The 26,748-nt window shown below is 42.3% G+C and overlaps 1 long non-coding RNA gene across 1 annotated transcript in view; it reads left to right on the top strand.

Moving 5' to 3' along the window:
* Positions 1-20,112, top strand: part of LOC138687819 (uncharacterized) — a 64,043-nt gene extending 43,931 nt beyond the window's left edge. The window contains exon 3 of the long non-coding RNA XR_011326956.1: positions 19,978-20,112. This is a non-coding gene — a long non-coding RNA (uncharacterized lncRNA). The remainder of the gene's footprint in view (positions 1-19,977) is intronic.
* Positions 20,113-26,748: the final 6,636 nt, after the last annotated feature.

Here is a 26,748-nt window from a genome sequence, read left to right as displayed (position 1 = left end):
CAGGGGAGGTGGGCAGCACGGCTCGCTGTCCCTCTCGCGCCTGGTAAACTCTGCGTGGTCGTCACAGCGGGGTATGGGCTCCACCGGCTGCTTTGCCTTTTCTTGCATCTCGCCGTCTCTCTCCCTTTTGGACTCCATAGGGACCTTGAATGGCAAAAAGCAGCGTGACTGGATTTGCCACACGGGAGAAGAGTCATGTACTGTAAAAGGAGAGGACAAATAGTAAGATATCAAGTTTTTGTAAAACAATACTTGGGCGGGTTTTGGTAAGGGAAAAGTTTTCCCCTAAAGGGCTCGCCTGCCTGCTAACTAGCAGCTAAACAGGGAGGTGGCTTTGTGCTCCCCCCCGCGGAGCAGAGAGGGGCAGAGATGGTGAAAAGTGGGAGAAAACCTGCAAGCGAGAAGGTGTGCAGTTTGGGCTTTCTCCTTACGGAGGGTGATGGGTGAGGTGCATGCGTGTGAGAGAGTGAGACGCCCAGATTCACCTGCCGCTCTGCGGGATTGCCTGTGCAGGTTTCCATCCCAAGTTGCTCTCAGCTGCACAGACAGAGCGGCTGCTGTGCTTTTAATTGATGGTCTGAAAGAATCGAAGAAGCAGAATCCATGGTGAGGATCTGAATGAACGGCCTGTGCTTTAGTAGTGCTTTGGGTAGCATCAGAGGAGAACTGGTTGTTCAGTGTAAAGAGTTATTCCTCTAAGTATGAAAGCATTTGAAATCGGCTGTCACTGTTTCTGATCCATCCTTGCCTACAGGAAAAGAAAAAAAAAATTCTTAGGCAGTAAAAAATGACATGAGGAAAATTACCATTTCTGGTATGGTTGATCTAATTTCCTACTAGAAAAAGGATCAGAACAGAGATAAAATGCACACCAACAGGGTACATGCAGTCTTGCCCGGGGGTAATCTGTTCAGCTGTTTCATCATACTGCAGTGCACGAGGGCTGGATAACATTGTACAAATGAGATGTTTCTTCAAGAATATAAGTGCCATAATTTAGAAGTTGAAAAATTAAAAGTGTGAGAGCATGTAGTGCTAGTAAGAGTTACAGATGCATTTCAGCCCGGAGATTTGGTGTATTTGCTGGGGAGAGTTGCCTGTCTCGGGAGAATTTCCCGCGTGAGCCGAGCAGTTAATGCTCACCCGCACCCGGTGCTGGTGGTGAAATGGAGCAACGACTGACGTGTTTCTAATTTGCGCCCTTCCTTGCAAAGCTCGCTAATACATAGCTGCTAATAGTTAAAACTATGGTAGGCTGAGTTTCTGCCCTAACAGACAAATGCAATTTATTTCAAGTAAAGACAAATGACACACTTAGGGCATTAATATGTATGAATCACACCCACGTATGCCATATCTTGCTGTGTCTACCTTTTAAAATTAAAGCTGTGTTCGTGTTATAATACTCAAGTTGCACTTAGTGTTTGAAATCTTACTGTTTAAAGCTCATCCATCTTTACTGAGGCAAGTAGAGGTTTATAATGAGAGTTTTGGCTTACGTTTTGAAAGAATGCAAATTTGTGAAAAGTCTCTAATGAAATTACATGTAAAAAGTACAAAGGTGATGAAAACCTGTTGAAAAAAATCATATTACTAAGAATAAAATTGAGCTAAGTATGTTGATTTCTATGCAAAATTCTCAGTGTTTTTATATGTATACTGCAAAATTTTCATCTATTTGTTAGACACAACAGAGGGATCTGTTCTGGTATCAAGCCACTTCTCTGAAGTAGTTGATACCAGGATTTGACACATTATTTATGAACAGGATTACTGTGTATTCAGTCCCTGGACACCTATCGGAAAGGACATGGTCTCTACAGGGCCAGAGACCTGCTCTTGAGCACCGGTGGCTGCCCATCCATTCCTTGTTCACCCAGATTTTTGACTCCCCGTGTATTTATCTGCTCCTCATCCTGAACACTGTCTTTAAACATTTCAGGTGGAGCTGTGTGCCTCTAGCTCCCAGTGGGGTTATTCTTGGTTTCTGGACTCAGAATCCACTCCACTGGCCCCAAAAGGTATTTTTCAATTGAATTTATTCATTTACACAGGTAAACGTATGACTCGAAATGATCAAATAGTGCCTGTCAATGACCCAGTAATGAATTATTTTTCAAAGTTTACCCTTGAAATTTCCTTTTAGTGCCTTACAGTCAGAACTCTTTGAATGCCAGTTACTTTGGAAAGAGCTAATAAGTAAACCCACCCATTACTGATGCAACATATGGTCTACTAAGTCCCAGTGCTGGGAGAACTCGTGCATCAACTTTTGTTCTTATTTAAAATATGTTTGAACCTTTAGTAGAGGGATGGGGAATAAGGAGAACTGCAAATGCAGAATCCCTCTGCAGCTTTAGCTATCTTCTGAAATTAGTCTTTATTTTGGTTTTGCCCCTCTCTTGTCTTTTAATAAAACATTTTGACTTTGTAATGTGCTTTCCTTCGGACAAATGCTTGGCATTCAGTGGTGCTCTGACTTAGACTGGAGGCATGTCAGAAAATCAGAAATCAGCCGAAGTTACTGCGGTGTCACAACGTGTGAACATCTCCCCCCTTGTCTCTGGTTGATAGTTCAGTGTATATTTAAACTTTCATCAACATAAAATCAGCATGATAAATTTGTAATAAACTGCATGTCATTAGCACATTTTAATTGTCAGGACTTTGTGAACAAAAGGCTTCTGAGCACAGACATATTTCAGCATTGTATTTACAATTTACAGCGAATATCCATAAATATTAGATCTTAATTTAAGCTTATGCAAAAGGGTTGATTTTTTTTTTTTTAAATGACAGAAAATCCTCTAATGCTTCACCTAAGCAGGAAGGCTGCGGTATGAACTCTCCCTCTTTCTCTCTGTTTTCCCTCCCTGGGCAGTTACTCTGGGTGGTCCAGATGTCCGGAGGGGATGCGCAGCCGCTGGCTCAAAGCGGGCAGGAGCAACTGCCCCGCCGATGTCCCAGCTCTCCTGGCACTGCTCCCTGCCTGCTCCCTGCCTGCTCGGGCCGAGCAGGAGGTTGCCGGCAGCTGCTTTGGCTGCAGTGTCTAAAGAGAAGGATGGGCTGGCTGGGATGTTCCCTGGGAACAACCCTTACCTTTTACTTATTTTTTGGTCTGGACAGACACAGAAATTTCCATTTCTATTTGTCCATAGCAGAATGCTGTTAGGAGCCCGTTATGATACGCCAAACCAACCCCTGAAATCTGGAAGCATCCATCTATTTGAAAAATGCTTTATAAAAGTTATCTTTTTGCCTTTTGTACCTCTCAGCCAGATCAAGCATATACACATGACACAGCTCAGTGAAATCAGAAGTAATGCAGTTGTTAATTAAATGGATGCTTTTATACCACAATACATCTGGTTGTGTAAGTCAAACATTTATTGAGTATCTATAATGGACAGAAATAAAACTTGATTTCAAATACATAGGTTTACAAGTGAAAAAGATGGAGGGATCTCATACTTCAGACTATTATTTTGTTTGTTTTTCCCTGCTGCTTTCTAGAACTGGGCCAATACAAGAACTGTCTTGGGCTATCAATTTGTAAAGTCATATCTAGAAACTAAGAAAAAAATAAATCAGAAAGACAATCAGGACTTTCTTGGCTGATGTCAGTAGAAGGTAAATCTTTCATGGTGTTACAAGGTTGTGACACCATCTCAACTGCTTTCAAAAAACCTGCACTTGCTTTTGCACATCAATAGTGGGAATTGAACCCAAGAGGTTTTGCCTTATAATTCAAGAACTTTTCCAGAAAACACTTTGCCCCAAAGCTCTGGGTGTGTTTCACAAGCAGCATTTCTGGTGCTTCGTCTAGCGGTGCATGTCTCTTTTTTTGCACAGCTTTTTGGTGTTTCCTTCAGTTTTATTTTGCAAAACTAATGTGTGAAAGCGCACTGGGAGACCCTCAGAGGCGGAGGTGCCCATCCGAGCCCTCACCCTCTGCCTGCTGCACCGCTCTCTGCAGAAGCACTTGGCTCCTGCTCCACGGCCCCTGCCCTGTCTCTCCAGGAAAACCCTTCTCTGACAAGTGACCTTTATTGGCTTGCCCATCAATATACAAACAGGCATTTAATTCCTCCTTATTTATCCTGAACAAATGGCCTGCTTTCGGCCCATTGACACTCATTCATTATCCGGAAAATGTTCATTATCCAGGATCAACCTGTTGATTTCAGTGAGAGAAAAAAATACAACTCTCTCTGCGAGACTGTAGTTTTAAAGATGCTGCTTGCAGGGTCAACGATCAAGTCCTGCTTACGCTTCTTAGTATGGACATATCAGGAGATAGACTCAGGGATGACAGCAGAAGCAAAGCGACAGTAAGAAGAAAGGGTTTATTTGGGGTTGTTTTTCACGATTACTGTTAAAATGTGGGATATTGACAAGTGTAAGAGCAGCCTGACCAAGTCCCCTTCCCACCTGGCAGGTTTCTCAGTCCTCCACGGTGGGCAGTTAGGAGGGGGCTGGAAGCTCAGAGGATTGCACCTTATCTCGAAGGAGAGTATCCCGTCTGAGACCAGGCTGCAGCTTTTGTGATCTCATGTGAATGTAAAACCAGATGAAAACCAGGTTCTCCAGAGCTGCAGCTTCCAGCAGACATAAGGACAAGGCTTAGCACCTTTATTGTCAGGGCTATACGTTAAAAAAAACCTATCTGAAGTTATAATGGCTATCTTTTCACAAATTTCTACAGCATCTCATTTTTCCATGCTTTTCTCTTTCTGAAAGCCTCATTAGGACCTCAACTTTCCACAGCACGCAGAGCAGAGCAGAGAGAAAGCGTAAGAACTGAAGTCTGCTGCCCGTTAGCATCGCCTGCCGGAGGACTGACCTTGCCAGCATCCTCCGGATGAGGTGGGCGACTGCCTGCGACCCTCCGTGTAATGTGCTGGCAGAGGCAGGAATGCAGGGGACAGGTACCTCAGCCTTCACAAGGGGAATATAAACTTTGTTTGAATTCAGGAACAGACCGGTTGAGTATCGTGAAGTTCACTAATGGAGATACTTTCTGAAAATTCAGCGAGTGAGGCCAGTAGCATGCATCTTAAATAAGATTAAACTCGTTATTTCTCTTACAGATGCAAATGTGAAGTATGTTATCTAACTTAGACTCTGAATTTTAAATCTCTCATGTCTGACATTTAAGTATATGTCCTCTCCCTTTTTGAGACTACATTATTCTCATATTATAGATTTATGACAAAAAGACATCTCCTATATGCTTGATAGCTGCTTTGCATATTATACTTTTGAATGTTGGAATAGATGAATAGATTTAATAAGAAGCTGAATGTATCACCATAAAGGAGCCAAGTTATGACAGCTGAAGAGCACAGTAAAATTGGAAGAGTGCGGTGTGAAGGGGCTTATCATCTGCTAAAGATGGATTGGAAATGGAGTTGTAGACACACACATGCAGGTATACACACAGACACACATGCACAAACTACCCCTGCTTTTCTGGAGAACAAGGCACCCAGATTGTAATCATCACAGCAGCTAGTAGTTTGCCTTGATAATATCGACAATTTGATTGGAAAACAGCTCTTTGTTTTCAGTTAGGAAGAAGTAAGAAATTAATCCGGTCAAAAGTAAAGCATATTGAAAAGCTGACACTGTGCTGTAAGATTTGGGCTTACGGGATATTTAAAACACGATTATTCCTTCCCAAAGCTTCAGGCTGATATTGAATGCATTGCCCATTGACTTCAAGGAAAAGAGGGTAGGTCCCCAGTAGACGTCCAGCATTTTATGTAATTAATGATCAATGTTTTATTAAAAATGTAAGTCAGTGTAATGAAAATAAATACAGCTGGTGCTTGGATAACAAAAAAGTTCAAATAATTAATTGTTATTGCGAAGTGTGGATCTTGAATTACCAAAGTATGTCAGCACTCTCTTGTTTCATATTAGTACTGTCAGCATTTACATAAAATCTGGCAGGTCATTAATTCCCTTTCTGTGTGGGTCCTTCTGCATGGCTGGCAATAGAGTTCAGCCATCAGGGACAAGAAGGAGCTGTGGTGTACCTGGAAGCATCCTGCCCGATGCAGGAGCAGTTCCTGACACCCCGCCTGGGGCCAAGAGTTACCTTGATTGTTGTTCCTGCTTTGCTCTCCAAATAAAAAAACAGTGAAATTATATCATGGTTTAGGCTGGCCCAACATGAAATCTGTTTAAGTTTCTTGCAGAAGCAAAACAACAAATGTTGTTGTATTTTTTTTCTCTTTTGCAGCATTTTAAGAAAAGAGGCAAATCAACAAAAAGGAAATTCTAAACTTAAGAACCACCAAAAAATACCAACAACAAAACCCCTGCAGCTTTCTCATGCTTATTTCTTATTAATCCATTTGTTAATCAATTGTTGACTCTAAACCAAGATGTGTGTTTTATATCCGGGTTCAAACATTTCCTCTGCCTGAGGTACGTGAGTGCATTTCTTCTACATCATCTCTGTGCATCCCCCCAAAAGGGGGAGTTTGTGGGGAATTTGTCTGGCTGCTGCCACAGAGAGCACGGGGGCTTTGTTACAGCACTTGTGCAGGGATGGGACACTCCATTTCCTGCCCGAGCCAATATTCAAGTATACGTCTTCAGAGATAACAGCTCAAATCGATCCAAGCACACCTGGATTTTCTCTACGCAAAGGTGAGCCTATGCGGTAAAGGCACTTTGCCTCTCCTCCTCCGTGCTGCAGAGCCAGGAGGTGGTGGGTTACGTGCACAAATGCCTCTGTGTTTTCCTGAGCTCTGTGAATTTTTCCTTACAAGAAAACCAGGATTTTTTCCACTTCCATCTTCGTGAATCGGCAAGGTCAGGTTTTCTTTTCATCCAGTGTATTCAGGAAAGAGGCATGTGGTGCTGTGCCTGGAGCTTCTGGGTTTCTTCAACCTGATTGTTGATTCAGTTCCACTTGCACAACTTGCCATGGAAGAGGAGCATATGGCCATTTTCTTCCTCATTATGCACTTGGTCCAGGTCGGATCCGTTAGGATTCTTTAGTTTTTCTACAGACAGAAAGAAACCATGCTATTGCAGAGAGAGGTAGCATCAGCAGGATGTGATGGAGATTATGCTGATCCTTAAAGCAAACAAATCATGTTTTGAAGATTCAGATACATGCTTTCAGGTGCCTCTAACTCAAAGCTTATAGAGAAGAGGTTGCCCTGAGCTCCATCAGGGCTGAAATAAACCCTAAATAGTCCTTACAACATGCCAGAAGAGATACCTGTGAAAGGCTGGAGTGCAGCGGTGCCGTGCACAGAGGAACTCTGCTTAGTGCTTCATTGTCATTTTTCCCCTCAAAATTAGAGATGACAGATGCTGTTCCTTAAATAGGATTTGTTTTTTCCGCACACTTGTTTTGTTGAAGGCAATCAAGCCAAGAGGTTTGTTAGAGTGTGTTTTGGCACGGTTTGCTGTGGGGCTCTCCGTGTGCCTCTCGGGAAGGCGTTATGATGTGCATGAGAAAGCAGGCTCAGAGAGCTTTTTGCTCATGCCATAATGTTTAATTCCCAGTTTGGGCACCGCTCTGTGCTGAACTTAGAAATCGCTCTAAAGCCAGACTGAGGTGATGGTGTGCTGCAAGGTGATGGTGCACTTTTTGACTTTACATTAGTCTGAGTTTTTTGCTGGAAAAGTAAGAATTTAAAGAATTTGAAGAGTATAATGTGGATGTTGAGGGATTTCGAACTGCCCACGTTGTGACTGATTGTAGGTTCACTGTCAGGTCATGCATTCATGGGGTATTTCGTTGATGTCAATGGAATTGCAAGGACATAAAATTGCTGTGACAGGAGACTGAAGCCCTTTGTAAAAATGAATGATCTTCACCAAAAACGTAGTACATCTGCGTGAAAACTCTATCCAGCTTGGTCTGTTTCCTTTTTCTTTTAGAATACAATTAGAAGTGACTTTTTGTTGTGCCCCAAATTGAAGGTTTCAAGAAATATCTTGTTCTGGTGGGAGTTAAAGCCCTGACCTTTTTATGCCACCTGGAAGATGGGGAAGGAGTAGTTTTGGTCTGGGTGCTGGGAGAGGTGGGTGGTGATGAGTGGTTGCACACCCACACTGTGGTGACAGTGGGATGTACCATGTGGAGCAGCGCTTGGAAAATGGTGGAAAATCACAGAATCATTTAGGTTGGAAAAGACCTTTAAGATCTTGGTCCTATTGGGCTGCTGATAGGCAGGTTAAGGCACGGACTCAGAGCTGGTGTCTGCTCTGGTTTGAGAACCATTTTCCAGCAAAAGCTTCACAGAGCTGATGTGTTTCTACGAAAAGTTTTCACTTTGATGAATAAGCGTTTTCTGATGGAAAAAGCACTTTGTGGGAAAATTCTTGATGAGAAATACTTTGCAGTGTTATTGAATTCCTCCCTTAGAGCTCTCGTTCCTAGCCAGCTGGTCTCCATCGTCAGTATTCAGCCATTCCTCTGAAACAGTATATGACATTTTCAAAGATAAAAAGAAAATTTAACCCACTTGTAATTTAATTGAGAGCTGGGCAAAGTATAATGTCACAAGTCATGACATGCAAATGAGGGTCTATACCTGAGCCTTCGTAGAGTGATGTTTGCTCTATCTTTGCTAATGGCCATGCTATTAAAAAAAAGCTAAATGTGGGGGGTGGAGGTGAGGGGAGCCCCCAACTACCCATGTCTCCTCTGGGTGTGAAATGTTGTGTGCCCTTTCCTGGGCTCCCCTTTCTGCCCGGTGCAGGATATGGAGGGGACGAGGCCATTTCGTGGTCCCAAAGGAGTCGCCTGGGGCCAGCTGGGTCTGATTAATGGCTCTGGTCACTGCCAAAGGGTGTTCCTGAGGAGACGCGAATTGAGGCCACTTCACTTTTTGGAGCAGCATCAGCAAAATTTTAAAATACTCTTTGTTGTGAGTGTAGCAATGCAGCGTACTGTGCACAGGCAGGAATAGAGGATGGGGGGTAGCTTAAAATCTCTGGGTGGTAGAGGGAATTGTTAATAAAACAGAACCATTTTACTAAAGAATGTTTTCCAACCAATTCTCTGTTCTGTGGAGAAAAACTGTTTCCCACTGAAGCTCGTTTGTAGTCATGAGTTGGGGCTTAAGGATTTTTAACCTTTTTGTCACATCACTCCAGCCTGCAATGAAAGTCTCACCCCAGAGGCAAAACCGCCATTGCATTAAGGTGAGTGTATTAATCCCGAGAAATAACCAGTCCCCACAGGCTACAACGTGGTGGCATCTGCTCAGCAAACCAATTTAAATTCTTCCTGTTTTTTGATGGGTGTGAGACCAGGATCACCAACTTGCCTTGTGGGAGAGGAAAGTAGAATGAAGGTCCTTACATTAAATCAAATCCCACTTAATGATTGCACATTTTGATTAAAAAAACCCAAGCAGTGCTACCGTAAGTTGTGTGCCAGCCATAAAATCGTACACTTAAGACGTAATTGGACAATGAGTTGATGTTTCATTTACATGAAAGGCAAACAACTGAAATCCGACCCCTGGTCTTCATGTTTGATTAACATTAAAAGAGGCACCTTGGGGTTTGCGATGGAGCCGGCCGGAGCGTGGGGAGCGTGCTGCAGCTGCATTCCTGACGAGCAAAATGCAGAGCACTCCTGAGGAAGAGGAAAGCAGTAAATACCTTTCCTGTGACAGGTGGGTAGCTGTCTTCAACTCAGAATAAGTAAATGCAGACAGAAAGCTTAGTTTTTGTGCCTGTGGTGATCCCAGTAAAATGAAATTATATATTCCCATCATAAATATTATTGTTTCAAAGCTATTTCTGCTTTAGGGCTACTTCATTCTGCTTCCCCTTCCCACTGGAGTCCATTATAGATAACCTTATTTGTGTATGTATTTTTGGTTTCCTAGCAGTGAAGCACCTCGAGAATAAAAGGAACAAACGAGCAAAATGAACAGAAGTTCAAAACAAAGCTGGTACTCTGAAGGGAAGCTGAGCTGCTCTGACTGTTTAGCATTCATGCTATTTATTCCCCCAGTTTGCTGTGGTGGCTGCCTAAGACTTCCTGAATCATGGAATTAGTCAAATGGTTCTTGAAAGTTGGTTACTGCATTGTAATGGCTTTCTATTTTTGTTTACCACAAGAGTTCTCCTGTATAAGATGCTGGCTGAAGGATACATGCACATCCAGGTGAATTCAGATTCATACGTCAACACTGACGTTCTCCGGAGGGTTTGGGGAAATACTGTACGGTATTACACAGCCAGGGATGCACAATGCTGCAAAAGGGGCAAATGCTACGGTAGCTGCAAAAGCAGAGACAGCTTCCCAGCCGGCGATAAAAGAATTAGGGAAAACATCAACAACTTAGAAAATCAGAGGTTACAGAAGTCTTGGACTCTCAAAGATAGCACGGGGTCCAACGAGGGGCCTGGAAATACTCCTATTTACCGGTCGCACAGTGCAGCGAACAGCTTTCACTCTGCGCTGAGCTTGTATCAGCTCTCAGTTATTTGAACAGCTTGGGCTTACCGGCTGCGTGAGGGTGTCCAGAAATCAGTATGTACGTAAAACCCATGCAGGGCTTGGACCTGGCCTGCCCTGCAGCGCGGCGAGGAGGGCTGGAGGGCAACACCTCCTGTTCGGGCTTTCAAGCCCAGCTTTGTCCAGCAAAGCTTCTGCTGCACTCCTGGGGGTGCAGGCAGGAGCTTCAGGGTGTTTGATTTGCACACTTCAGTGCTGAATGCTTTTGTTCCTATCCTAAACCATGTTGGAAATTTTCCATTAGAAGCCTCAGCTTAAAAATCCTCCATTGAAATATGGAGACACTTTATTTTAGGGCATTACTTGCTTTCTGACAAGAGCTCCTCTAATAAATGATAAACAAAACCCCACCACTTAAATCTCTTAAGAAATTCCTGTTTAATTAGAGGTGCTTTTGGGATTCCTTATTGTTCAGCTGTGTGAGTGCATTAAGTCATTTACACTATTTTGTTATATTTACGATACAACAAATAACATGACCTATAAAGCATCCTTTCTATCTGCAAATATTATGTAAGTGACAGGCTGTGTTCAGGAGAAGTAATGAGATGTAGTTAGAGGGGAAAAAAGCCTCATTCAGAAGCGAGCCCATAAACTTTTCAACAGGCTTTAATAAAACATAACACTAGCTTCTCCCTGCACCTATCACTCTTAAAACTGTTAAATCTCTATGGGCAGTTTAGCATTTGTCTAAGGGATCGCCTGAGCCTCCACAATACCCCCCCAAATGTGCAAAGAATCACCAATTCCAGCAATTTGCTTCCACGAAAGCTGTTCACTTCTGATGTTAAGAGCAGGGCATGCTATTTGGGTAGGAAATGGAGGTGTCGAGGCAGCAGAAAGATGACCAATTTGGGCAGCGGAGCTTGCTCGGGATGCTGGCGCTGGGAGCCGGGGGGGGCAGGCGGGCAGGGGTGCCTGGCTGTGCTCCCCGTCCTGCCCACAGCCGCCCTCAGCCGCCTTCACCAATTCCTCCTCTTTTCCTCTCGTTTCCATAGCTTGCAGGAGAAGCCAGAACTGGTTCAGCGAGGGCCAAGGAAAGAGCAGGCTCACCGGTGGTGCCTCCCCTGCGAAACATAACATGTGGGTATGATATAGTTCCCCTGAATTTGATAAGTTTGTCTAAATTTGCTCCCTACGCTGCTCTGTAATTATTTCTCCAAATAGTATTGGTTTACATCATCTCCTTTTCAGAGCTCGGTCTGACTGTATTCCTGTAACCTTTGAATTACAAAATATTTCAGTGTTTCTACATAAGCACATAAACTGAAATCCTACTCCTGAAATTAATCTGGGAAACATTTCCTTTGACCTTTAGGAGTACAGATGGCAGATAAATACTTTTCTATTCCTGAGTATTGTCAGAGTTTTCTTCTCCTTCCTTCACCCCCCTCTTCCCTCCTCTGCGAAACCCCCTCAACCCGAACATGAGTTTTATTCTGTGAATGCAGGCTGGTCTCTTGGTCGTCACCAGGACCTTCTGCGCAGCACCGGTGCTGTCGGCAGCACTCGTGGGCAGGGACGCGGGAACTCCCAGCCCCAGCTCCAACCCGCTGCTCTTGCCATTCCCTGCAGGAACAGGCACTTCCTCGGGAGCCCTGACCAGGCTGGGTTTTGCTGGCTTAGGGAAACTTGTCTGTTGTGTTCTTGATTTGCTGCCTTTCTCGTGTGGAAGAGGAATTTGGATACCTGACTTTTTTATACCTGTATAGTTCAATATAAGCAGTTTCTAAAAGCTTTGTTCATGCTCTTGGGTCTGGCTGCCTGATTTATGCTCCCTTGGAGTCACTCCAGAAGCCAACGTGTGCCGTCAGGTACTGGCGTTTTGGCATAAGGTTTTGCAAGGGTATAAATCAGTGGCAAAGTGCCCTTGGAAGATGCTTGACTGTCTTCTCCAATGCAGGAAGAGCTCCATTTGAGATGGATGTTTTATATGAGGAAATACACTGAAACCCCAGCAAAGTTGGCATTTAATATCCCGCTTAGTTTTCCCAAAGGTTTTCTGATGGATTTATGAATTCACCCCTTACAATATGGCAGTGAATACCAAGGTGATCTGCAGTGAATTGCCAATGTTCAGTTCTGGAACTCACTTTAGTAAAACCCCGAAGCCTGTCCTTAGATGACCGAAATAGCTCGAACTTTCCCTGTACACCTGGCTGTTGTGCTGTGGCTTGTGCCGGAGAGGCTGCCCGTCTGTTGGGGTAATGAGAGTGCTGCAAGTGTGACCTCACCTCGAATTTGAACTTTAAGCTGTGTTTTTGAAAGGCCTGTGTATTTTGAAGTTATAGATTATTCTCTAAAAATTGCAGAGTACCGACGTGGTTTCTCTTGCCTCCCGGTAACTTAAAACAATGCAATTTACTACATTATGCTCTGCGATACTCACACAGAAGCCAACCACTTTTGATGACATCCTTTGGAGAACACTTTACTGTACTCTGTGGTTTATTTGTAATGTGAGCTGCAGTTTTCCAACGAAGCTTGGGGAGTGCAACCGGTCGTTTGCTCCCCAGGGGGGCTGAGAGATGCCGTGAGGGCAGAGGGTCCCGTTCCCGGTGGTGCCGGTGCCCGTGGGGGGACGGATGGGCTGCGGGGCAGAAACAGCCCGAGCGACTGCGGCTGCTGCTGCAGAAAATGTTGGTGGGATGGGAGAGCAGCTGTTTGGAGAGAAGCGGCCATGCTGGAAAGCTGTGGTGTTCTTCAGGGTGAGGGTGTCAGATGTGATTTGCCTTTTGGAGGTGATATTCTGAAGCAAATCATGCAAACTCAATTTCCCACGTATAATTTTCAGACTTTGTTAGAGTCCTAAAAGGATGAAGAAAAGGCAGCAAACCGAGAGGAAGGAGTGTAGTAGAAGATACTGGATCCTAAATTTTACCTGGCTTTATTTACTAAGTTTTTTTTCTTGCTGTGGACCAGTTTTCCTCCTGTCTAAATTTCTTCCCAAGTTTCTGAATATTATGATAGATAATATGGTTTGTATTTTCACCTAATCCGCAGAATCAGAAGAAATGTTTTTTATCAGATTGTTCTATGGAACAAGTCTACATCACATAAAAGATATTTCACTTCTATAAGAACTATAAAAAGCACCCTGTGCCAGGGTTTCCACAGAAGGTTTTTTTGTATGGTACAAACTGTATTACATATTTTAATTTCTTCTCTTTCTGCCACAGAGTTGTAGAATCACTGGGAGAGTCTGTTTTAAGCAGTTGGCCAGATTCAATAATCTATGTGATCCACCTTCCTTTACAATCTAGTACATAAACGGTGAAGGGATCTCCATCCATGAGCAGGGGAAGGCTGCCTGGCTGGGACAGATGAAACACGGTGTGGGTCACCGCAGCCAAGGATCAAAACAGATTTCCTGGCTTCTGTTCTAAGTGGCATCAGAAAGTAAAAAATCTTAATATTAATGTTCAAACTAGCTTTAAATATTGAATTTTAACCTTTTTTTTTCTTTCTTTCTTTTTTCCCCATGAAAGAGAAGCCCAGTCATTAGGCAATGAGTTGGCTGCAGGAGAGCCCGGTCCTGCTGCACGCCCAGGGACTGCCCTGACCACAGGTAGCAGGTCTCTCTCTGGTTGCTGGTGTATATTGAAGTATTTGCACGCAAAGTAGAAGGAAGACTAAATCCATGTTGGTGTGGCAACAGATATAAGTGAGTTTTTTCCCATACAGGAATGGGATTTTCAGCCCCAAGCCCCTGTTGGGATTTAGGCAGAGGCTGAAGCCCAGGTCCCACCTCCCACCAAGTGCCGAGCCCAGGGCTAGGACAGGGCTAGGGACAGTGGGCAATCCTCTCCGGTCCTGAAAGGTCTTGGTTTTTTCTGCGATTTATTCAAAATGTGCTGATGCTCTGCTGCTCCCTGCGTGCTGCTGGGTGCACGCCGTGACCTTTGCTGAGGAGTCCCCAAATTGTGGGACAACTTCAGCGCAGAGGGCTGCCAGGTTCAGGGGCTTGGCAGCTGCCCAGGGGTGGAAAACACCGGTTCCCTTCAGTTTTAACTGTAGCCAAAGGGGATTTTTTTTTTCCTTCTTTTTTCTTTGTGTAGCAAGTTTGGATTTTCTTTGTGTAGCATAACAGGAAATGAAATCAATAAAACTAAATCAACAAATCAGTCTTCCTTAGGAAAGTCCTTGTCTAGGAAAGTTAAAGAGCTTGAAAGAAATAAACCCAGTCTAAAACCCAACTTCATTTTTCGTTGCTGATTCTACCAAAACAAGCCGGAGGCTAGGCAAGTCACATTTTTTTCTCCTTCAAATAAACACTTCTCTGTGCTTTCATAGAGTCTCAATTTTGATGCAACAACCACTTTTCCTCCCCCAAAAGCAACAGCAGCCCCTAAAAAGAACTTTGTAGACTCTGTGTGGATGGCAAAGGATTTCTAACATGGCTGTGGCCAAGCCATGAAGTTGACTGAAATAGAGAGTTGCTTTTCAGTTTCCCCAGTTGTCATGCTGGGCTCCATGTGCAGATCAGATCAAATGCTAAAACCTCACCCTGCTTCTATATATAGTTTTCAGTTCAGGTTTGTGTTCTCTGCATCCCTCCACTATTTTGTAACTGCTGTGCAAAATCACACATCCAAGACTTAGAGAAACCTCTTGTTTACTTATTAAGATTTTTTTTTTAAATTTTCATTATAAGATATTTATTTAGATTTAAAGCAGTTATGTCCTGCACATAAAAAAGAATTATGCAGGGAGCTGAAGCAAAAATGCATATTCTATTAACTAAGGAAGAGTTTCATGCCTGCACCTTTCAGGTGTCAACACTTCTTGTTTGCTATTACTTAACTGCGGAGCAGCTGGAACACATTTCAGACCATCTTTAGCAAAACCTGGAAGTCTAAACTTGCCCAGTGCGGTACCCCTAAAAATGTACAGTGAAAGATATTTGCTCTCCAGAGAAAATTACAGGGACAAGGTCAAGAGAGAGCCTCAGCCTCTGCTGTGCTGCTATCTTGAACAGGACAGCACATTTGAATGCCTGGTTAGCAAACATCTCCATTACCAGCAAAATGCTAAAACAAAATAAAATTGAGATAAATTCTTGAATTACATCATAAAAATTAAGCTGCTTTCTAGGAACAGTAATTGTCTTACTGCAGCTGAAATGAGGCACTTGAAATGCATGGCTGAAGAGAGTGAATGGAAATATTTCCGTATCATACAGTAAGGGGGAATATTTCTGTATCAGTTAAAGTTCATGTGGGGTTATTCTTATTTCATGTTGTTTACTATCTGAAGATGAGGCAAGAAAACCTAAATGTTCAGGGACTTTTTTTTTTAAGTTGTCTCCTGCATGCTAAAATTTGTGTTCTGTTGATCTCGCTCAGTGTTTAATCTTGTAAGGTGATATTTGATGAAGGAGGGAGGTGTGTATCTCACTGTTGGTACTGGCTTAGAGCTGTCCCCGGTGATCTTCTGTACACACAGACTCAGTAAACATCAATAGCTCCAGAAAAGCCCTAAATCATTTCTTATCCATTTATCCTTCTGGTGCACGGTACCTGTGCTAATTCCTCAGCCTCAAAGTCTCTCCCACTGTCAGTAATATTGGAAAATCTATTGGTAAGATCTTTCTTCTGGGAAAAATCTCAAAAAATTTTATACCAGTACTGATAGGGTTTCCCTGGAGTACACCTGGAGTTACTTTCTTGCAGGGAAAGCCCCCGAGCAGCCCAGCCCCAGCCTGGGGGCTGCGAGACCCCCCGGGCACCCTTGGTCAGCGTGGGACAGAGCAACTGGCTGCTGGAAGCTCCTCCAGTGCACAGTCCTCCACATCGAGTGCTGCAAAACAGTCTGAAAATGAGAATATATGCTGACTTTGCCTCTTGAAGCAAGAAGGCATTGCCTGTGGGGTCGGAAAATGGAAAGCCGCAACATGAGCATCTGTAATTTGCTTGGCCCAAATGAGGGTGGAGGATGGTGTGGAGGTCTTCATTACTCATTCCTTCCAAAAGTTTCCTGACCTTTTTAGTAATTTGCATTTACTAATTGATATTTTTTCATGAGAAAAGCTAATAAGAAGTATAACTTTGATCCCCTGGGCAGGCTGCCTTCCCTCCTGCCCACTGTGTGTGCCTGCACGAGAGCGCAGGGATCGCTGCTGGATGTAGGAGGTTTTTCTCTGCGCACTGGAAATGCTGCGGGGGGATGTTTTCTTTCCCTTTTGCTCAGAGGTAGACATGTGGATGCACAATAGCCTGGAGCAGGTATTTTCCTAGCTGTAGTGTGCAACACAAGTCTCTCTCAAAATAGCTCGTGTTTGTTCGGCGTTCTTAACCTGTGACATTTTAGAGGAAAGAAAGTAAATTTTAGAAGAAGGTAAATCAGTATGCCCGGGCATCCGTGGTTGTGCTGAGCTACCGTGTTGTGTTTTGAGGCCTAGGTGAAGTTTATAATCACCAGCTTGTGATCTTTGGATGAAATATGTCATTTAAGATGAAATTATTATTACTAGCATTGATGATTTTGACATACAGTGTCCTGTAATGGCAAGCAAAGTCACTGTGCTGTTATCCAGAACGACCACGTTTCATCTCTGCTTAGCAATAGCGATGTGTGCTTGCCATTGGGATGCTAAGTGCGAAACATAATTTGAATTTTTAGGATTTATCGAAGTCAAAGAAAAAGGCAGTGGTTTAGGAATCACTGGAAAACGCCGTTCTTAACAGGGAGGAGCGTACCCGAGCAGCAGATTATACCTTCCAGACGGGCTTCACACGCGGTCAGCCCAGAGAGCTATAAACAGCTTTGACGTACGACAGGGTTTCCAGCACACATCTCGCGTTGCTGGTGAGCCCGGGCGAGAAGGTACATGAGCAAAATACGACAGCCCTCTCCTCCATCGACCTGGGAAGCACAAGGTCTACATCTGCCGCGCTGGCGGAGGTCTCTTGGCCGCTGTGCAGGTTGCTCAGCCACCTCCATCACTTCTCCACCTGAGCGTCCCGCGGCGGACGAGCCCTGCAGCCAGCATCCCGTACCTGTGCCGCGGTCGCTGCCCCAGGTGAATGGCGCGTCTTTGCTTTCCGCAAGTGCTTTTTCCTCTGCCCAAAATGAATATTTTGCTCGGCCTTTCTCAGTGGGGGGCACGGTAGAAAGAGCGTCCCTCTCGCTAACAGCAGTCGTAATGGATCCGAGCTCTTCTGGGAGCTGAGTTGGCATTTTGCAACATCTATTTTTAATGTTGGCCAAATATAAATAACTCCATTACAATTCCATTTGTGGTAAGAAATGAATGATTTGATTTAGAATAAATTGAGTCTAAGATGCCTGCTTGGCATTACACCGCGGGGTTGTATAGAGGCAGATTTTCTCTTGCAGTGCTTGCATTGACAGAAGCTCTCATGCCTGTGGGCAAATTAAACTTTTGTGGAAGAGAAATTAGTATTAAACAGCGCAGCCAGGGCAAGCTGAATTTGCACTTTTCATTGGTTTCTTTTTTGTTTTGCATACAGGAAGGAAAATTTTTCCAAAGAATCAATATGAGAAGTTTGATGTCAGTGGAAAAACTTGAATATAGAGCACCCTAGGATACTTATTAATGAAAGTTTAGGTGATTCTCCTAATTTCTGTAGTATATATATTTAAATAATTGCTAGATCTGCAATAATTGCTGCAACTTGACTACCTGTGAAGGAAAACATTAAAATGTAAAGCTTTGACCGTTGTTAAAGTAAAATAACTGAAGAAAACCGCACTTGCAGGTAGAAGCTTGTGACTTCTGTTACTGGTCACTTTTGCTGATTTTTAGTTGCTGAGCTGTACCGGGAGCTTCCCGCGCTCCAGGGAGCTGTGCAACACTCAGCAGAGGAAAGTGAAAGCACGAAATCTCTAGAAACAACTGTCTTTGTCTTTGCTCTGGGTTGTAAATGAAAATGTCTTTACTAAAATAACAGGAAAACATTTCGGCAGGTAATTGTAAAAAAGAGTATGTACAATGTGTATATACATACATTTGCATGTACATGTGCAGTGTACATATTGACAAAGAAGTTAATTTATCTGATGCAGTTACTTAAGGCAATATCCCTCAAAATCCGCCATGGTGCTCACAGCTCAGTTCCAGATCTTTAATAGCGGAACACACCTCCCCTGTACACAGAAGTGTTACGGTTTTGGTCATAGCACTTCACTCTGTGTATAAGAGGGCTGTGCCCTTAAACATTTTTTATTTGTCTGTATGAAGCCCAGACTGACCAGAAACCCTCTGCCTTCTTTATGTCGTGAAGTGCTGCATGATTTCAGAGTCTTTGCACTTGGTTATCCCTGCGGACAGGGACCCTGGGGAAGGTTTTGATGTCTCTGCGACCTTTTGGAGTCAAATGAAATTAAGGGCTGCTGGACACACAGTGGGTAAATTTCTCATCATGCATACATCATATTACAAAGACATATTGCTAAGGCTGGAAAATCAAGTCCTTGAGGTTTGGGAAACGCATTCGTGACTTAATATCTTTCTGTGTTTGTGATGATTTACCTTTTAGTTACATGGTGATGGATACACTGTCCGTGTTGCTCACTGCCTGACTCAGCACCCCCCTTATGCACACTACTTACACCCTCCTCTATAGCCAGAATTATGAATTTCTTCATGGGATCTCCTGTAGTGCCGTTCCTGCTCATGCTGGAATGCTTCAGAAAGTTAATTAATTTTTTTCCTAACACTCCTGTGAGAGGGGGCATTATCCATGTTTTGTAAATAGAAAATTAAGGTACAGAAAGATTAAGGTCAAAAGCATCTATTAATTTTTCCAAATCTGACATGCCTCATAGATGTTTTTTCAGACAACCTGGCACTATTACTTCCATATTTAATCAGAGAAATTGTAAAATATAGTACTGGAAGGGATATCAAGTCATGCAGTAATTCCCCTTACCCTGGGTAAGATAAATTCTAGGATATCCAGGTAGGATAAATGCCTAACCCTTAATGATGGAGATTTTATTACTCTCCTAGTGGATCTATTCAAGTGTTTAACTATCCCTTGCACTTTGAAAGATTTTTGTAATGTCTGACTTCCACGTTCCTTGCTTCAATTTAAACCCATTACATTTTGCTCCTTCCCTGGTGAGCAGGAAAACCAGCTTATTTCCATTTTCTTTGCATCAGCCCTTTGCATATTTGAAGACTGTTATCATACCTCAATTTTTTTCCCCAGATAAAACAGCCAGCTTCTTCATCTTTCCTTGTAGGCAATGCTTTTGCCAGTCCTGACTGGTTTTGGTGCTTTCTTTGGGTGCGATACGTCCTTCTGCAACGCACTGCGCCCAACGGGCCATGCTCCCAGGTTGCTTTTATCCCCACACGTGCTCTCCAGTGGATGCTTGGGTTTTTGTCTTCACTTTGTCATCCACTGTGGTCTCCAGAGCCTTTCCTGGAGAATAACATTTTAAAGAGTAATTCCTCTGTAATGTAATCAATTCTGTTGATGGAATTCATTATACCTCTGTAGGTGCAACACTGCGCTTGTCCTTGATGAATTGAACTCTACTTACACTATTTCCACTCAACAGGAAGCGACTATTGACTCCAGTTGCACCCCAGCACTTCTGCAAGTTGGATCTCAGCGTCTCAAATTTGATATCTGAAAATGTGAAACATTGGATTAATAAAAAGTTGGATTTGTGTGAGCTCCCCGCATGAGGGAGCTGCCGGAGGGGCAGGGAGAGAGGACAAGCATCTGATGGTGGAGTGCAAGATCATGTCATAACGTTCATGCTCAAAATAACCTCAGTTCTGGCATCGCCTCATTTTTAAGAGCTTTCCTTTTGTAACATGCATTTTTTTAATGTCACAATTTTAAATCTTATAATTACCTGGGATTTAAGAATAGCAAACTGCAAAAAAAAAAAAAAAAAAAAAAAGATTCCGCTTCTGCATCCTTACACAGGCATCCCTTGTGCATGGTAGAAGAAGCCATGCAGTTTATTCCCATTTTGAAAGGTTTTTTTTTAGGAAAGCCATGAAGCCAGCTGCAGGAGAGGAGCAGAAGAGGAAGGGCTCCTACTTTTTCCAAAGTTTCTTGGAAATTGGGTTATCAAACTCAGAATTATGTAAAGAATAAAATTCATACACAGAAACAGTTAGAAAAACACTCCATGTATGGATAAAAATATTCTGTGGGCTTTTTTGTTTGTTTGTTTCAGAATCCATAGGAACCAATCAGGTATTTTTATTAGAATAATTGTTATTAATAAATGTCTAAGAAATATTTGGAATTTTTCTTTCCAAGATCACTGAAATTTCCCTTTCTTTGGCTGGTGCCTTCTTTAATTTTTCTGTACAGTGATAAAGGTGTCCTGCCACATGTCAGCAAAAGGAAGAAGACCGAGTTTGCTCTCTTTGCCTGTTTCCCAGACATAACCTTTCCTTCCAACCACCTCTCACCACCCCCCCATCCTACCCAGCGTAACCCCTCTGAGGAACACAGTGGCATGCCAGCAGGCTTGTTCTAGGTAAATGTGGTTTGGAAAGACTAAAGAGAGCTGGGCGCTTCATCCTCCCTGGCCCTGGCGGGTGCAGGCGGGCGGCCTCGAATCCTGACACCGCGAGGAGCAGCTTGTGCCAAGTGATGTCTTCGTGCATCGGGAAGGCAGATCACAGAGGTGCAAGATTTTTTATTTAGCAGAATAAGTTCTGATATTAAAATTTAGAATATAATTTCATCTTTGTTATGTCTTCATTTCAAACACCACTCAGAAAATATTTTTTAAAAGCTCTTCTCATTGTATTTGGGGTTTTTGAATCTTAAAGCCAAGTTATTGCAGAATTGCACAATGACTGTATCGCTAATAAGTAGTTCATCTATCTTCAAAGGTTCCTTTAAAGTTCTCCAAAGTTAATGTAAGAAGTAAAATCTGCACTAAGGGAAATGTAGGCTCCATGCAAATATATTTTACATTCTAGCACCGTTCTCGCTAATGATTATGACATTACTTTTCTTTCAGGGAGATAATTCCTAACTGATAAATAAAGTAGCTTCCTTTTTTCATATCATTTGTGGGTTAATTTTCAGTCACAGCCACCAGACTTGTGGTTGTTATACCATATGCTTTCGTCCTGTCAGACCTTTTTTACTTTCTTCTGAATTTTGCCCATCACCAAGTGCATTCTTTTAGACAAGGGACGGGACGAATGGCTGGTGAGAAGCTGATACAGGACCTCACGGTGCTGTGTACCAGTGAGGCATAAGCCATGGGGTACTGATGAACAGCTTGGTGAAGGAAGACTAGATTTAAAACTGAAATATGATAATGAAGGGACTTATGGATTCCTGAAAGTAAGGGCACCAGAAGAGAGTGTTGGGGGGCAAACGGCTGCCGGCTCCGGCTGTGTGGGGTGGGGGCTTGGCCGCCCACGTCATGGGGACCTTCCCTCTAAGGTCCTTCTGCAGGTGAACTGGAGATTGCGCCTCGCTCAACTTGTTCTTCAGAAGTCCAATTTATTTGAGACAGTGAAATATACTATTGTTGTTGTAAGAAAGGAAAATAAAAGATTTTGCATACTAAATTAAGCAGAGCCACGCACTTTATCTCAGCCTTTGTTTAGGGGAAGGGAAAAGCAGATTAAAAGTCAGACCTTTGCTGCCTCTTTTGGCTAATGTAAAGGCATAAATACTATTTCAATTATTTTTACATATATATGTATTTGTGTTGCCTGTGAAGCTGTGATAAGTACACATCCAAATTGACTGAAAGGTTTTTTCTCATGGTAGGTTGTTAATTATGAGATATATCTGAAAGAGTCAGGAGCAAAGAGAAACTGCTGGTGAGCACTAATCATTGGAAAAACAATAGCTTCGTGGCCCTGGTTTTCTATACCTTACCACTAAGCACGTTGGCATTGTGTAACTTGAAGTACAAAAAATAAAACATCTATTCGTAAGACACGGTGGTCTTTGCCTGGTGATCTATTATTTCATATTTCTAGGAACCTGCCCCCAGCCAATAAAAGCAGCAGTCCTTTACTGGCACACTTTTCTTCTTGTTTCTTGCTAATGAGTGTTTTTTAACAATGACAGTTGTGCCAGTAGCTGTTTGGAGAAATGAATTTTCTTAAAGAAAGTAATGTTTTGTATGCGTCTGCATGTGACACTGTAGAGAAACAGGAGCTGTAGATCATTTACTTGGTCTAATTCAGAAACAGCAATCACAGATTGATGTCAATAGTAGCAATTAACATTAAGAAATATACTTTAATAATGTCTCTCCAGAAAACACATGTTCAGATCTGATTTACCATTTATATGCAGATTTTCTGATGTAAATGAATGAAGAGATGAAGAAACCTTCCACTCTTCTTTTATATCCTCCCAAACTCTTAAGTGATCTAAATGCAAATACATGTACACATAGAATAACAAGTGCCCAATCTTTGCTTTATGACGTTGCATCACAAGATAAGCATGAGGATGGTTTGTTTATGGGTTTTGGTTTTAGGATGTGAGCAGTTAGGAGCAACAGTATAAACACGCAGGGGTTTTTGCAGCTTTATTACTAACCAGAGTAAATTAAAATACCTAGAGCATCTACCCCTGATCAGACAGGTCATTACAGAGCACCAGATGCTGCAAGCATTTATGGATATGGATATTCACTGAGGCCCCTGTGAGTTCACAAAAGGCATTTCTGCCGGGTAGAGCTGATGCTGATGGAGGTGGGTTTTCAGAGCTGTGATACTGAGGGTGTTTCAAAGATGTTCTGCAAACCAGGGCAATGAGACTCACCTGTGGCAGTAGATACATTCTTTGAAAGAGAAAGGAACCAAATACTGGAGTTAGTGTTCACCATCATCACTCTGAGGAACAGCCAAGTAATCAGGCATTGAGTCATTTTTTTTCTGCCTCAAATAGTTGTCTGAGAAGCCATTGAGCATGTCCAGTTTAAAACTGATATTTCTGTGATTTTTTAAATTTCAGTTTAAATTTGATGAGTGCTTACACTGTTTAGATAAAATGATAAACATGATTTGTCTTCCTCAGTTCCCTTTTTGTGTTAAGATTGAAAAGGTGTAATACTAGGCTCTACTTCCCAGTCAGGTAACATCAGTATTGAACACATCCATTCAAATGAAATTAATCATAACAAATTTCCTGCTCCTGAGCAGGTAAAAAGTTTGTGGAAGATCAAGAGTAAGTGGCAAAACTTTTGACCATTTTCAGTCTAGCAATTTTCAGTGCTGTATTTACGTTTTTAATTCTTTCCATGGTTATTAGTGACGTGTTGCTCATTGTACTAAGGTACTATTTGCCTAAAATAACACCAAAACAACAACGCCAAAGTTACATTGAGAATCCAAAGGCAAAGTTAAAATAATCGGGAGTCTGCTCTTTAATGCAAAGGCATCTATCATAATGTCCAAGATAGAAAAACAATGAGAGATCAATCTGGATACTAAGCACACCTTTGGGAATGCACGGGTCAACAGGGACTTCCTTATAAACAGACTGGTTTAAATGGGTAGGACAAATTTCTCTAGTTGTCAATAAAGCAAAACAATTGCAGAATGAAAAGTGGCCAAAAGTTGCTGCAGGTTTTCTGTGAAATCCGGTTAGACATTGGGAAAAAAAATGTGATTGTTGCACAATTAAGCCAAGAATACAGTTAAATGGAAAACGTTGATTAAAAATATTCTGATGATTTTTGTTCAAATCTAGTTACGCTAACTTTAAAAAATATTTTCATCATAAAGGCATCAGTCATGGCAAACATGGTATTTTACCGCTTCAGCTTCTGCCTGCCCTGGCGTGGGTAGGCTGGTTTAAGAAGCCTATTGCAAATCTGGTACTACACCCTCTGTTTCCTGACGATTGTCTTTGATCCTGTGATCACAAAGAACAGGGCTGACAGCATGAGCGAGTATTACAAGATGGTAACAACTCCATTTTAATACATTTTTAATGCTGTAAAAGAGGTGGTGTGGAGCTAGTGAAAGATTTTACAACGGAGTTCTAGTGCCTGTCATTATGGCAATAGAAAGTTATAACCTTTCTTCTATAGGTTAAGAATATTTTGCCATTACTTACAACTGAATTTTCATTGCATTGATAGTATTTTCAAAGAACGTGACATCAGAAGATAAGATTTTTACCTCCATGGCAAAGATTAAATTTTGTGTGTGAGTATATGTTTAAATGATATGAGTGTTAGGTCTGGTTACAGAAACAGCTGAACCATTTTTGCTGAAGTTTTCCAAAGCAGATGCTGCTCGAGGATGTGTAAACGCCAGTGAGGTAGGAATTCAGATGTGAAGATATCAGTAAAATCAGTATTTTTTAATTTATGAAATGTCTGAATAGAAACTCTGTAATCTTCACCACTCAGCACAGGGATCAGGCATGAGTCCCATGGGAAGGGCAGCTGCAAGGCTGTGGGAGGGCGTCAGAATGGTGCTGGATGCAAATGCTAGTTTGGGGTTACTGTCTACACCTGGGGCAATGAACCCCTTGGGAATTAACAGGCTGAGACGGATACTCAGTACTATCATGCTTTTTGCAGATATTCAAATGCTGGAAAAGCAATTAGAAAAAAAAATATATACAATTGCAATATTTATAGCTCTCTTCCTGTACTGAACCTGCTGTTTCTAGGATCAGAATGGAGAATTCACCCAAGTAGAAAACAGAGGAACATGAAGCAGACAGCACTGCTTTTACAATGTAGCAGAAAAATGGTACTTTAAAATACTTGTTTATTCATTGCATATATAGAGCTAGGTATTTTTTCCATAAATTTATCTTGTTCACATTTAATTATTCTCAGAAACATAAATACAAGGAAGCAAAGGAAGATTAAAAGTCAAAGGCGTCTAAAACTGCTGCTTAACCACATCTTGCAGCACAGTGAATTACACAACAACCTTTTAAAGGTTCATTAGCAGTTCCTATGCGTGGCAGAGCGGTGGGGCTTTATTTGCCAGCTCAACTCAGCCATAGCGGTTGCACATGCTTTATTTTCTCTGGTTACAATCTATCAAAAGCATTTTGAATAAAAACTGCACAAGTCAATGATGCAGTCAACCATCCTGGAACTAAACTTGCTGCCAGAAATAGCAAAGTAGAAAGTTCAACAGGCTTTACACCGAGGCTTTATACTGTGGTCCCTCAGCCTGCTTGTGTCAGAGGCACATTTTCATAGGCGTTCAGGTCTGGGGGGGCACGGATCCTTTCCAGCACCGGGACCCCCAGCACCCAGCGATTTAGCCGGGTGGGAAAGTTCATACAAAGGCAGGTCGCTCTGGCAGCCCGCAGCACTTCTTCCTTTGGGTGGTGAACCAGGTTTGGGGGCATGGATCCCGCCTTCAGCCCTTGCAAGTGAACAACAAAACTCCCATGGATGTAATGGAGCGGATCCGATGCCTTTTTAGAAACCGGCGACGTGATAAGAAGTGTTACTGCCACAGCAACTTAGGAAGAAACAAATTCTGAGCATTTTGGTTTCACTCAGAGGAAAGCTATTAGCTGCTCAGTAACAGGTGGAAATGAAATTTAAATCCCTGTAAAAGACAATTGCATAGTTAAAAATACATTTAGTCGTGCTATTGGCACTTTGCAGATTTTCTTTCATTATCCTTTTTAAGGAAACGGGTGAAATGTATGTATGTTGTCTGAGTCTGCCTCCTACCATCTCCAACCAAGACAGTTTGCAGCAGTTGAATGACATTTATTTGCTGCAGAAATATTATTTGTCTCTCATGCTCTTGAAGAAATAAATTTTCCATATGTTTGATCCATTAAAAAGTGTACTGAACATTAAAAACAAAAATAATAGGCATCCTTCCATGGGCGTGATGAATACAGTCTGGTGAGATTAACTTCAGGAGCTAAATGCCTTGAATTGAATTAGGGTAATGGAAGTTTGTGTCTCAACATGAGATGGCTGTACTTCTTATTTATCACAGATCCCTATGAAGAAATTGTCCCTGAATTCTTTAAAAGCTTTTACATCTTCTCCATTCAAGACACTGAATAAAAATTAGCTATCCGCCAATATTTTTTTTTCCAATGTGAATCCCCTTTTGCTTGCCATTTACATTTTTAGATGTGATCCAGTCATTTTCTTTCTTTTGTGATTTTTGTGCTTTAGATGAAATAACTTTTGTTGGGAAAATATTGCCTGCCTAATTCTTTACCGAGCAACTAAGTATTGATTTTTTTCTCACAGATTATTCTGAGGAAAAAATGTTACTTCGCAGCAAATGTATGCAAAAAGGAAAAAGCCATCTG

Source organism: Haliaeetus albicilla, chromosome 11 (genome assembly GCF_947461875.1).
Source record: "Haliaeetus albicilla chromosome 11, bHalAlb1.1, whole genome shotgun sequence".
Classification (NCBI taxonomy): Eukaryota; Metazoa; Chordata; class Aves; order Accipitriformes; family Accipitridae; genus Haliaeetus; species Haliaeetus albicilla.
The sequence above is the reverse complement of the archived record's forward strand: the minus strand, read 5'-3'. Positions and strand labels throughout refer to the sequence as shown.